Genomic DNA, 13,574 nt, shown 5'->3' on the forward strand with positions numbered 1-13,574 from the left:
AGAATTTAAACTGGAAATCAGTAAGAACTGGTGCCATTTAGGCCTTACTGACTCACAGGGGAACTCTGCAAGCTGTGTGTTGGAGAATAGTGTATTTCCACCAGAAGTTGTGTTTCGATACTGTCTTAATCTGGTTGTCCTTTTTTGGACCATCTTAAGACTGTGACAATGTTCCTCCTCTGCCTTGGTGAGCCCTGCGCTTATTGGCGGATTTGCTCACCTCAGAGATTCACGGCAGCCCTCAGTTTGGACACTTTTGTGGCTCAAATCTGCCGTTCATTCAGCTAACCTCATCACTGGCCAGCATGGGGAAAAGGAAGGAGAACAATCCCCGCAGTCTCTGCTGACCCACCTTGGGTCAGGGGGACAGGCCAGGGACCTTCCCCTCTGGTGGGACTCACAGTCCAAGTCAACTCCTCTTAGGGTGACCAGATGTCCCGATTTTATAGGGACAGTCCCGATTTTTGGGTCTTTTTCTTATCTAGGCTCCTATTACCCCCCACCCCCTGTCCCGATTTTTGACACTTGCTGTCTGGTCACCCTGACTCCTCTTATATCCAATAGGGGGAAGGGAGAGGGGGGAACCTGGGCCTGCCCTCTACTCTGGGTTTCAGCCCAGGGCCCTGTGGATCGCAGCTGTCTACAGAGTTTCATGTAACACCTGTGTGACAGCTACAACTCCCTGCGCTAATTCCCCATAGCCTCCTCCCAACACCTTCTTTATCCTCACTACAGGACTTTCCTCCTGATGCCAGATAGCGTTTGTACTCCTCGGTCTTCCAGCAGCACGCCCTCTCACTCTCAGCTCCTTGCGCACCCTTCACTGACTGAAGTGAGGTCCTTTTTAAACCAGGTGCCCTGATTAGCCTGCCTATCTTAATTGATTCTAGCAGCTTCTTAATTGGCTCCAAGTGTCCTAATTAGCCTGCCTTAATTGGTTTCAGAAAATTCCTGATTTTTCTGAAACTGCCCCGTTATCTGACCCAGGGAAAAGGGACCTGCTTAATCTGGGGCTAATATATCTGCCTTCTCTCACTCTCCTGTAGCGGGCCACTGCCCTGTGGACCCAACCGGCCGCCCCGCCCTTTCACCGTAAGCCGGCTATACGACTTGAAGTTGATTCGTTTCCAGACTGCGCCAAGGAAACATCTATACACGCTCGTGCTCCACACCCTGCACTTCCTCACTCTCGCGTCACACCCTGACACAAAGTGGCGGGACCTCCTGCCACTTCTAGAGGGTGAGGAGCCCCGGTGGGCCAGCCTATACTCCACCCTGCTCCCAAGGCCTGCCGGGGATGTCAGTTGGCAGCTCCTTCATGGGGCCGTGAGCACAGGCATGTACTTGGCGCGGTTCACCCCCGTCCCGGGACACCTGCCTCTTCTGCAGCGTGAGGGAGACCCTGGCGCACGTTTACCTGGAGTACGCCAGGCTGCAGCCCCTATTCCGGGTCCTCACAGATATCCTGTTGCGTTTCTGGCTGCACTTTTCCCCTCACCTCCTTATTTATGCACTCTCTATCCGTGGCCCCACAAAGTCATGGGACCTCCTGGTCAACCTCCTCTTGGTCCTGGCTAAAATGGCCATCTATAAAACCAGGGAGAGGAGGTTGGCGGATGGAGTCTCCTGTGACTGTGGGGCCTCTTTCTGATCCTCCGTCCATTCATGCATCCGGACAGAGTTCCTCTGGGCGGCGTCCACTGACTCCCTTGACGCCTTCGAGGAGCAGTGGGCGCTGTCCGGGGTTCTCTGCTCAGTGTCCCATTCAGGTTCCCTTCGGACCCTTTGACTGCACTCCTGTCCCTGTTATTTCATTAGTTGTCCCCCAAAATCACTTGGTTTCCAGGTCTTGTGGATCCCCCGCTAAGGCTGGGGGGATCTTTTAGCAGTGGGCGGGCTTTGGCCCGCCCACTTCCTGGATCCCAATAGGATCACTCTCCTCTAGCCCTCTGGCCCGACCCTGTCACAAGACCTATAGATGTGATACAAAATAAGGCCCTGATCTTGCAGTTTTTGCAATTGATTCCATGTGGACTGACCCCAGGCACAAAATTAGTTGTATGGTCAGGGTTTCAAAAAATTATTTTGCACCAGCTATACTACAGATAGGGTTACAGTTCATATGGAATTATTTGTCTAATCTAATTATGTCGTATGGTTCAAAAGACTCTTTGTTTAGTCCTAAAAATAAAATATATTAAATATCGGGTTGAGTTCATTTGGAAATTCTAGAATCATTAGCTGCTTCCTAAGTATAAGTGTGTTTGGCCTAGTTCCAAGATTTCCTGGAGGAATGGGTACTTTTTTGATCACACAATCAATTTAAAGCAAGAGAAAATCCCCAAAATGATTTGTACATTTTTACTTTTTCAAGCACTATAGACTACCATTATCATCAAAATTCTAACTATGAAGCCAGATCCTGACCTGGAATATATCAGCATAGCTCCATTGAAATCAATAAAGTTATTCCAATTTACATGAAAAGGATTTGGCTGTAAATTTTGATTTAAAAAAAACCCTTGATTGTAGATTAAAAGATTTTCCTTTTAATTTGGAATTGGAAGGAAAATGAAAGGGAAGAGAAGTCAGAATAGTCATAGAAGCAACAGCCGAGATTTTTTTTTTTAAGTTCTTATATTGTGCCAATTGCTGGTGTATCTGAATGCTTTCCAGAGTTAAGAATAATTAAGGTGACTAGCATCTGTTATTTGAGGTTTCTATTTCTCCCATATCCCCCAGAGCAGTGGTTTTCAACCGCTGGTCCACAGACCCCTGGGAGTTTGCAGACTGTCTAAGGGGTCCTCGAAAGGTTGTCCTTACAACGGAACAGTGGTTTCAACCCGTGGTCTGTGGGGATCCACAGACTATGTCTAAGATTTCCAAAGAGGTCTGCGCCTCCATTTGAAATTGTCTAGGGTCCGCTAATGGAAAAGAGGTTGAAAGCCATTGTCCCAGAAGGTAAAGGGTGTGTGGGTGGGGTGGGGTGGGGGGAGTGTAAATATGAAAAATGGTGATGTTAGTTGTCATTCTAAGTTTTTGCAGGAGTGAATTTCATAGTATTGGGCCAGCTCCTGAAAAAGCCCTGTCTCCTGCATATGCTAGTTTTACTTCTGATGTGTAGACAGTTGTTCCTGAGGAACATAGCTACTGAAGTCTGAGAGAGTAAGATGGAATTTTGGGCCCATGTTCTTTATAACTTCAAAAATAAAGACAGATTTGATTGAGAGTTCTGTTGGGGAATCAGTGGAGTGAGTGAAACATAGGACTGATGTACTCAAGTGAACCTATATTACTGAGGAGGTGGGCTGCTGTGTTCTATAACTGTTGCAGATTTTTCAGGGCAGATGCATTCGAGTCTAAATACATTGGATTTCGATTATTCAAGCAAGAGTTAATGATGGCCTATGTGATTGAGGCCAAATTGTAATTGCAAATGATGGGATGGGATGTACATGAAGGTGGGAGAATGCATGTCTTGTAAATGGTTCTGTGAAAGTCCATTTTTTTTGCAGCTATGTTAGGTTGTTGGTTCCAGATTTTTGTTGAATGCTTCTTAATCAGAGCCACTGTGCTGAGTCACAGCAAGAGGGGCGGGCCATTTAAACCCCTTGAATTTCATTGGTATTTTGAACACAGGAAGCTCAGAATTCCTGCAGCTTTGAGACATTTGTCATACATCAGCATTGTCTAAACATTTTGTCTCTTGACAACTCTGTATTTTAGAATGATTGATGATAGAGTGTGTGTGTGCGTGTGTGTGTTTCTCGATATAACAGTTGGATATTTTGGACTAGGAGGCTGTGAAACAAAAGGAAAATAATTAGAAGCAGCAACTGTTTTATTCATGTTCTTTGGGTGACTTCTATCCTGTGTCAAGATCTGCTCTGGGCAGGCAACAGGGAACTGGTTGCAGCTCCCTGGTTCCATATCCTGAGCCAGCTAAGTACTGCTGTGATCTGTGCCAACTGGGAGATGTCCCAAAAGGATTGTCTGCCCTCTGAGGATTGCCAAGAGTGCAGTTTGTGTTCCTAAATCATGTAAGTGCTTAGAAACCAAGGCCCAACTTTCCAGAGTCTTCATGGGACTCACAGGGGTAGTATGCCACATCACACTACTCTCAGTTTATTGACTTAATCGACTGTTTTGTAACTAATGTTTTGTTGTAGGAAATGAAGAAGGAAAAAAACCTTCTTTGCTGCCAGTCTGATGAAAAATCACAAAAAATCCATCAGCTGGAAGAAGCACTAAAAATAGCCCAACACCTTCTAAAAGAGACCCAGAAGGATGCTGAAGAGATGAAAAGTGAGTGACACATTTCTACCTATTTAAATCCCGTTACAAACTATTACTTCAGTGTGGGAGATCTGTAAACTTCATTATAAATGGTGATTTGAAGCATCCCCAAGAAATAAGAAGTTCCCACTGTGTGATATAGTTAAATTAACTTTCAGCTAATACACGCAATTCTCTTTCCAAACTGAGATGGAACGTCTTTATACAAATATCCTAACTCATCACATTATATGGTTTTAAAGCAATTAAAAAGGAGGACTAAATATGTCCCAAACAAAACTATATGGTCAGCAAATTAAATACTACAATGTGCTCCTGTGTTTTAAAATCCCAAGCAAACAAATATACCTCAAACTATTATCCTTTAGCTTGTATATGGACTCCATCAAGCTAAAACGTGATGAAATGTTACCCGCCGAGCCCTAATTTGACTTTTCCCTACATTTGTCTATCTGGTTGGGAAAATGCATTTTGCAAACTGAGGTTTAAGAGAACAGGTAATTCTGCTAACTAGCCATTGTAAAGAAGGAGACTGCTCCCACTTATCGCTGTAGAAGTCTAACCTCACTTAATGAGATTTCAAAATTAAATTTATGGACCTAGTCCTGCTCCCATTTTAATCAGTATTTCTGCACTCTCCAATCCATGAGGCCATCCAAATAACTGCTTTGCATTTTGATCTTATTCTTGGCAAGTGGCAGCACTTTCGGCTAGCTAAGAAAATGTAATGCCTTATCAGTCCATTTTCTTGCTTTCGCTATCTTTTATCTGTGGTTCTTAAGGTGTCAAATGGGAGCATTCTCTCAGTTTTCTGGAGGGAATAATTATGAACAAAAAAATAAGTCAGAAGATGTTTGTGCTGTAGCTCTTCACTGCAACCAACAATAACTTGTCCTAATTGAAACATAACTGAATGTGGGTGCCCAGAGTCCTAGGCTGTCACCCTTAACCCCCGGACAGTTCTTCCTCTCTAAGAAGTCTCTGATTATCCTCTCTAGTTATACCTTTTCCCCCTTGTAATGGAGTGGGACTCACCCCTGCAGTGTCTCCTTCTGGTCATCCAGGGACTTAGCTCATTTCTAGCCAGAACACCCTCTGATGGTCACCATCCTGCTCGACATTAGCCCCCGTGTCCCTCCCGGACCCTGGTGTCCTCCCCTGTCAGGGTCCTGCCCCCAGCAGTAATCCACTATCTAGGGATTCCCACCCAGGGGAATCCCCACCCCCTATCCTCCACCTTGCCTCGGTGGCTACTGCCAGTTACCATCTAGCCCTGTTTCACTAGGGCCGGCTGCAGTCTGTAATGGCCACTCATCATTGGCAGGGGACTTTGGACCTGCTGCCTTTCCCTACAACTCAGTACCTCTCTGGGCCTTGGACAAGGCCCTGCAGCCTGGGGAGTTGTCAGCCTGGAGCTTCCCAGCTCCTCTGGCCTTTCCCTAGCCCTGCTTCATTCCAGTACCCTTAGCTTCCCCAACAGCTAGGTCCCTCTCCCTTCAGAGCTAGAGGAAGATTGACTGAGTGTTTAGCTCACAGCCCTTTTATAAGGGCCAGATGTGGCCTGATGGGGGCGTGGCCCAGCTGTAGCTGCCTCCCCAATCAGCCCAGGCTTGCTGCTTTCCCCAGCCACAGCCCTCTGCAGGGTTGTTCCAATCCCTTCAGGGCTAGAGCGGGCAACCGCCCCGCTACACTCCCCTTTGAATCACCACCCTAAATAATCCTTCTCCAGCCTATGTGTTGACATAGTTCAAATATCTGTTGACTGCTATCATTTCCCTTCCCCTCTCTGTGCCCCTCTTTCTCACCAAGTTCTGGGTCTTGGAGACATTGAATTTTCCTTGTCCTGTAGGAAAGGAATGCGTAGTCTTGTTTTATATGGTAAGTTGGTGTTATTCAATAGAATTCTCTTTGCAATACAGGAAATCTCTCGTATTGTCTGTCTCTCTTAATTTTACTCCATACATCAGTCCATCAAACACCTTGATCATTTTTATATATTCTGGATTTTGATGACAGGAAAATGGACAAATAGGGCACCAAAATTCTTTATCTAGCCATTGATACTGTTACCTGTCAACCATGAGTTTCAGAGTACAAGCCATCAGACCTCAGTGAAAATGGGCTGTAGAAACAGAGTTACAATTGTGAAGCATAGAGCGATTTGACTAGCAGTATGTTCTTTCTGCAAAACTGAATTCTGGCAATGCTATACAATGTCATGGTTTGGGAATAAAGGCAGTTTTAGAACACATACGTAATTATATTCTGAAATACTAAGAAAATTTATTGATAGGTGAAAAATTGAAAATTGTCAATATTGCCAGTTTATAGTGTTACCCATAAAAGCTAATATTGCATATTTGACATAGTTTGCTTTCACAAATTAACCACTTAATTTTTTTTATTACTATAGATAAGAGTTTGTCTCAGAAAATAGAACTGGAAGCACAAGAAGCCGAGCTTCAGCATTTAAAAAGCGACAATAAATTGCTCCAGGATTCAGTCCAGGAGCTACAACTCGAAAATGGAATCCTTAAGGACATTAACAAGGCTTTAGAAGAAGAAAAAGTAGACTTACTAGAAACAAACATAAGTTTTTCATATAGTTTAATAAGGCATTTCATACTTAAGCTTTTAAGAGCCAAAATATTTATTTGTGTCCTTTTTAATATCTAGTCTCTATTCGAATATAACATTTGCTATAACTTCTCCATTAGTAGCATGGAAATCTCATTAAATCTGTTATCTTATAAACTTCTGGCTATCAAAGATACAGGAGGTCTTTAGCGGGACACCTGAAAACATGATAAAATGTGCACGTTTTGTCTGTTCTGTGGCCCAGCTTTTCTCCTCATTTGGAACAAAGAGGTGATTCGGCTCACCTGTAGAACTGGGAGGTGGACCAGTGTTGTTGCTGAAGGCTCCAGGACTAAGCTCCATCCTTCACCTCAGGCCACCAGAAATTGTGTCCACCAGCAGAACAAGTTGGCGGTTCAGTTTCTCCCAACAACTTTACTTTATCATTAATTTTTGTTCATTTTTCTGCTATATTGATTTCATTTCAACTTCTTGCTCCTCTTTCTCTCTCCTCAAGTAAGTTCTCTGGATCCGCAAACACAGCACTTCTCAGTAACTCCCTTTGACCACGAGTGCAGTGGTAGAAAAGCCCTGCAAAATCAAGCTAAGTCCAAGTAGTTCAGTAGGCAGCTTTTTAGGGGTCTTAGAGGGTAACCTACGTCTTGCTGCTACAAGCCACCAACCCTTGCTGTGTGAGGGGATGGGGCTTTGTTGGGCCAGCGCACTAGTGCCCTGCATGCGCACATAAACACACCCATTTGAAGCCCTGACTCTATTGTGAGAAGGCTTCATCAGGAGCATGAGGATTCTCAAAGAGATGAGAACCCCACATAGTCTGCTCAGGAATAACACTTGGAAACTCCATATGCTCTGGGTCCCAAAAAGACAAATGGAATTGTCCCCTTTGTAAGGAAGTAATATGTATAATTAATGGGCAGGTAGTATAAACATCAGGCTTTAACTCTTGTCTCTTGCCTTCCCATCCTTAGGATGTGTTTGCTGGGGTTTTCTCCTATATGCGGGTCTCCTGGAGTGCTCTGTATCAGACTCACTGCCCCCTCCCACCCTGGAGTATATCTGGGTGTGCAGAGACAGGTGTTACTTCTGTGAAGCCCTGTCTCAGGTGGCAGGGTAATGTAAATTGTTCATCTCTGCTTTCCAACCTGGGATCCTCTTTCAACCAGGGAAGCACTTTAGACAGTGTGTGCCCAGAACAGAGGCACATAAGAATTCCATTCCTTATGTAGCTGCACCATCAGGGGATTACAGAGGCTTCAAGGAGAAATCCCTTCCCATGTTCAAAATGGCTCCTGCTTTACTGAGTAAAAAGCCCCAAGTGGTACTAATTCTCTTTGGAAGGGTGTAGAGAGACACCCTTTCAGGCACCTGGGGCCATCTAGCAAGCTATTCCAACAATCAGCATTTGTCTCAGTACCCCATCTTAGTTGAGAGATGCCCAGAGCAGGGTGATCAGCGTGCTACCTCACTTCTGTAAACAATCGGGGGAAGTACCCCATGTACAGAACAACACACACAAAAATCCCAAACCCACATGACTCTCTCAGCACTGGAAGCCAGTGTCTTGAAAAAAACCTCAATAATAATAAACTATCTAGTTTCTCATGCTTTCCTCCTTTGAGATCATCATTTCCGGTTAAAACTAGATGTTAAACTAAAATGAAAGGAAAATTTGAAAGTTTGGGGAACCTAAGTGCAGCAGTAGTCCTACCAGAGAGAGATATCGCCATGCCTCCACTTATGGTGCAAAGGAAACAATACCTTACTTGCCAGGGTCTGTACTTCAAAATTAGACCGTGTTTAAACATGTCTTTTCACTCTGCCCCTAAGATTAACCATAACTGACTGATGTGATATTAAACATAACAGTGCAGTGTCTACACTGCATGTTGTAACACCATGTTAATGAACACATTAATTTATACCTCGTGAAACTTCCCACTGTAGACATGCCCCTATTGTCTTTAAACTGCTTCTACTACCTCATTATGTCACACGCAACTTGTGAGAGCATATCAGTTCTGATGTATGCAGAATTTCCATCTAAATTATTAATTAAGTGATTCTTCTTATGACAGCACTATTTTTGCTAATAATTTAGATAGGCGTTTTTAGTTTTTAAACCTGTCCATCTAGGTGAATTTCTTCTTGTCAATTCCCTCTGCATTTTCTAGCCTGCAGTCTTTTTCTACTTCCATTTGTGGTGAATGACGGACTGTAGTTCTGTGCTCTCGCTTCAGAAATAAACACATGAAAAAGCAATCATGTAGCACAGTGTGGAGCCCCTATTGTGGCAAGCAGGCACTGAGTTACAGTGCTCACTCCACTTTGGTTGTTTTGAATATTCTATTTAGATTATTATTTCTCTATCAAGGAAATCTACACACATGTAGCTTTCCAATAAACATGACTTTTATGTTTCTCTGTTGGAATTAGAAGCTGCTATAATTCAATTGTATATTACTAAGTGAATCTATTATACAAATGCATATTATAACTTTTGTCTGGTTTTTTAGTTGCACTGAACTTTTAATGACAGGTGAGATGCCATTAGTGAGAGTATAATGCTTATACAGAAGAATGAAGTTTCCTATTAGCAACTACAAACAATTTTTTATTTTATAGTTGGACAATCAGAAGTCTTCAATTCAACTGAAGAAGCAAAATGGATTTGCATGCAGTAAAATGAAGACGTGGATGAAATCCTGTAAGCAGCTAGAGAAGGAAAAAAAATTCAGCAGAAACAAATTGCTGAACATGGTGCTCCATTAAAGGAGCAAAAGCCAAGTATGGGGTAGTTTAAGAAGGAAATGCTCTACTAGAATGTTATTATAAGGCTGCAAATCATTCATGGAAGTCACGGTTTCCATTTTGAAAACATATTGTATAAATAAATGCATTAAGGTTAGAAACAGGATCATGATGAAGGCTATGTTTTAGTCTCGGGTATTTTTAGTAAAAGTCATGAACAGGTCATGTAACCTTTACATGATGTCTGTTTTGTTTTATTTGGTATAGTTTACTGTGGTTGCACAAGCACACATCTTATGTACTTAATTAACAAATGAATGATTGAGATCATTGCATTCTAAACTCATCTTTCCAGAGTCTCCTTAAAGTTATTTGTACAGGTAATGACTCTTCCCTTTGGTCAGGTGCTGATGAGGTTGCCATCTCCCTACGTGAGAATGAGCCAGAGTATGAGCTAGACAGACTCCCAGAGGTGGTGAAAAAAGGTAATTGTTACTTCGTTAGAGGAGAAGAGACCACATTGGTGGGGAGTGTGTGTGCGCACGCTTATCTAGAGAATCGTGTTGTCATATGTGTGACTTGGAAGCATTGTAAAAACTTGGACATCATCGGCCAGATTCAGCCCTCGTATAGGTTGCATAAGTCCACTTAACTCAACTGCTTGTCAGAGCTGAGTTTAGCCCCATGTGCTTTAAAAAAAAGCCCTAGTATACAATTGAGGCTATCGGGGGCTAGTATATTTTGTTGTAGATGTATGTAATTTCTAGTGGTTTTGGTTTTTGGTCTCTGTGATGTCTTCCCATCTGTATAGTTTTGTAGTATTTGATGACAAAAGCAAAACAGCCAAAAATTCTGAAATCCAGAATCCTAATATCAGGTTGTAGTTTTGAAAATCAGTCTAGATACATGTTGTTGACTTTGGGACTTCTCCAAAAACTTTGCAAAAGACCTCTGGCAAAAAGAGAGGGATTCTAGGCCCAGCCATTCCCAGTATAAAACACCTTTTTCTTCTGGTTGAGAGGAAGGGGGGAAATTTTTGCTTAAACATTTTTAACTGAATGTTTTTTCATTGAAATGTGCTGCATTGTCAAAGCCGAAATGTTTCACGGAGATGTATTGATTCAGACAAAGTTTTTGCTGGGAAGGTTTCTGAGGTGCAAAGTGGACTCTTGCAAGGAGGAAGGCCCCCAAATTGAAAACCTGATGTTTTTGATTCAATTTCATTTTGTGAAAGCATTTGAAAGGCTTATAGTTTCATTCCAATCTAGAATAAAAACAAATTTTGAAACCTCGAAAGGTGTCGCAAAACAGAATTGTCGCCCTCCGGCCAGCTCCACTTAGAACAGTAGAAGAGACATCATTTTCAGATGGAAATGATTTTCCAGTTAATGGTGTTCCTTTAAAGGAAAAAGAGAACATTTTCTTGGGGAAAACGCTTTTGGCCATTTTAGTAGAGCTGCTGTTGCACAGATCCACACCCTTGCCTGAGTTCACCTATAAAATTCTAGGAACGCAAGATAGTCCTAATAATTCCCCCATTATATTTTATTCAGTGAGTAAATGCCATTTTACTTTCTTAAATTATTACCAGTTGTCATCTCCATCTTGAAATGAGCAAGATCAGATTGATTAGAACAATAAAGTAATTTAAGCAACCTTGGTTAATAGAAGCTGTTTATTTTTTAGGGTTTCCTGCTATTCCTATTGTGAAAACCGACCCTTACATTTTGTGCAGAACAACTTTTCACCTAAGGACCAGTCCCCGTCTTGCTGCCCAAAGCCAAAAATTGTCACCAGGTTCCCAATTTTTACGAAAAGGCAGGTCAGATAATCTTGGGGAGATCTGTAAACCGACAGCTGGTGGCAGCAAATCACAAAAGGTAACTGATCTTAAAAATGTATCTGAATGTGCAGGGCATGGGTAATCCACATCATGTATTTATCTCTCCAAGTGAGTTTGAAGCTATGCCATGTTATTCACACCTCCTTTCTATCTGCCATGAATATAGTGAAGGCAAGGTCATCAATGTAAATACAATCAATAAAGCGTGGCATATAACAAAGATCTGGGCATAATGGTAAACTTAAAATTGGCTCCTTGTCCCAATCTCTCTGTTCAGCCAGCCCCAGTTCTCTTCTCCTCCTCCTCTTAGCTCTGTGTCTTCTTTCAGTGTCTCCTACACATTCCTTTCCCCGTACCCCCGCCTTCTCTCATAGTCTTCTAGTCCTAGCCTCGCTTACTGGCTCCCTGTCCTTGACCCCTCCCCTCACCCCCGTTCCAGTCCCAATCTTGGCATACTCCTTGTCCCAGTCTGCCCTCCCATCCCTACCCCCCCATTTCCCTTTTGTCCCCTCTGCATTTGAGTCCAGTATCTTCCTCCACCACCATGCATGTGCACCAGCTTGGAGGGGTCATGGGGAGTACAGGAAAGAAAGGTTCCTGTCTCAGTTCTGGTGCTTGAGATCCAAGTATACGCAGCGAGGATGAAACCTTCAGAGATTTTAGCTGCTAAAAATCTAAGAATTCTCTCTACTTAGCATCTGTGAACTGTGATTTTTTTCAAAGGCTTCTAATTTGGCCAAATTTGGGCAGGTTTTCCTGGGGATGGCAAAAAGCACATTCTCTGACACAAAGGCCACTCCCTGCCAAATGACAAGTCCCTGCTCCAACACATGGAGCTTTTCAAAGAAAAGTTGCCAGAATATTTTAATATGAGAAAAATGTAGATTTCCCTAGCCTTGCTCTTGGGAATAGCTTAACCATTTTGGCTGAAATTCTGCCTCTGTCCCCCACCCCCGAAGAAAAAGAGCATGAGGCAGACATACAGCATGGAAAATTTCAGCCCAAGCAATTAAAGTTTGTAAAGTTATAAGCAGCAGAAAACAGGGTCTTGTAATGGGAGGAGACAGGTAACCTTAATAATAAATGATCCTACTAGCTTTGCCAGTAATATATGTTGGTAACAATTTTGTTTTTGCTGTTGCATTGCTGTGAACTTAGCCAATTTAAACAACACACAAAATCATTCTTGAAGTAACAATCTCTACAAAAACAATCATGCTTCAACAAATTGTTTAAAGAGATATTCTGTTCCCAGAGTTTTCATTTTTTAGGCCCAGACCCTGAAGTCGTTTCTCAGTCCTTATGCAAACTTGATCTGATTTTTTTCTTTTGCTTTTAATTATTGAGGACACTGGAATGAAAATTGATCTCATTCTTTAGAAGTTCTGGTACTGAACTTTGTCTTAATGCTTGTATTGTGATAGCCGCAACCAGACACTGGTAACTGCATGTCCACAATCGGAGATTTTGCCCATTGCTAGAAAAACACTGTTAGAGTGACGGAACAATTAGAGAGATGGCACACTATCTCCACAACTCTTAGGTCTAAAAAGGAATGCTTCCACAGTCTCTGCTTTCAGTGGTAAAAATTATTTATTTTTAGACTTAGCCTTATATTTCTCAAGCTACTATTACAATTAAGGAACTGTAAGGACTGTCTTCCCTTTTTCCACTTGACATCAACATTTTAACAGCTTTTATTTTGATAAGTATTGGTGCTAGAAGGATAAGCCCTGATGCTCATCTCTCACACAGGACCCACATCAGTGTAAGTGGGAGGAGAATTGAGACCAATTACCTACACTATCAGAAGATGTGGCATTTAGGATTTCAATTGTCGTGAAGCACACATTTATAACTACTTAAGTTTTAACTAATTGATGCTAAAATCATGTCAGAATTTGGTGGGAAGTGCAGGGGAGACAAGGATGATTGTAATAGCAGTGGGGATTGGAATTTGAGATAACCCCAAAGGTATAAATATTGTGAAATTTTTCAACAGTTTTACAAAGCTAGTGTTGAACAGCAGAACATCTGGACAAGATATCCTCTGCAGGCCAGTGTAAATGCTTCAGGATGAAACAACTTT

This window comes from Malaclemys terrapin, chromosome 3, assembly GCF_027887155.1.
Source record: "Malaclemys terrapin pileata isolate rMalTer1 chromosome 3, rMalTer1.hap1, whole genome shotgun sequence".
In the NCBI taxonomy this organism is placed as follows: Eukaryota; Metazoa; Chordata; order Testudines; family Emydidae; genus Malaclemys; species Malaclemys terrapin.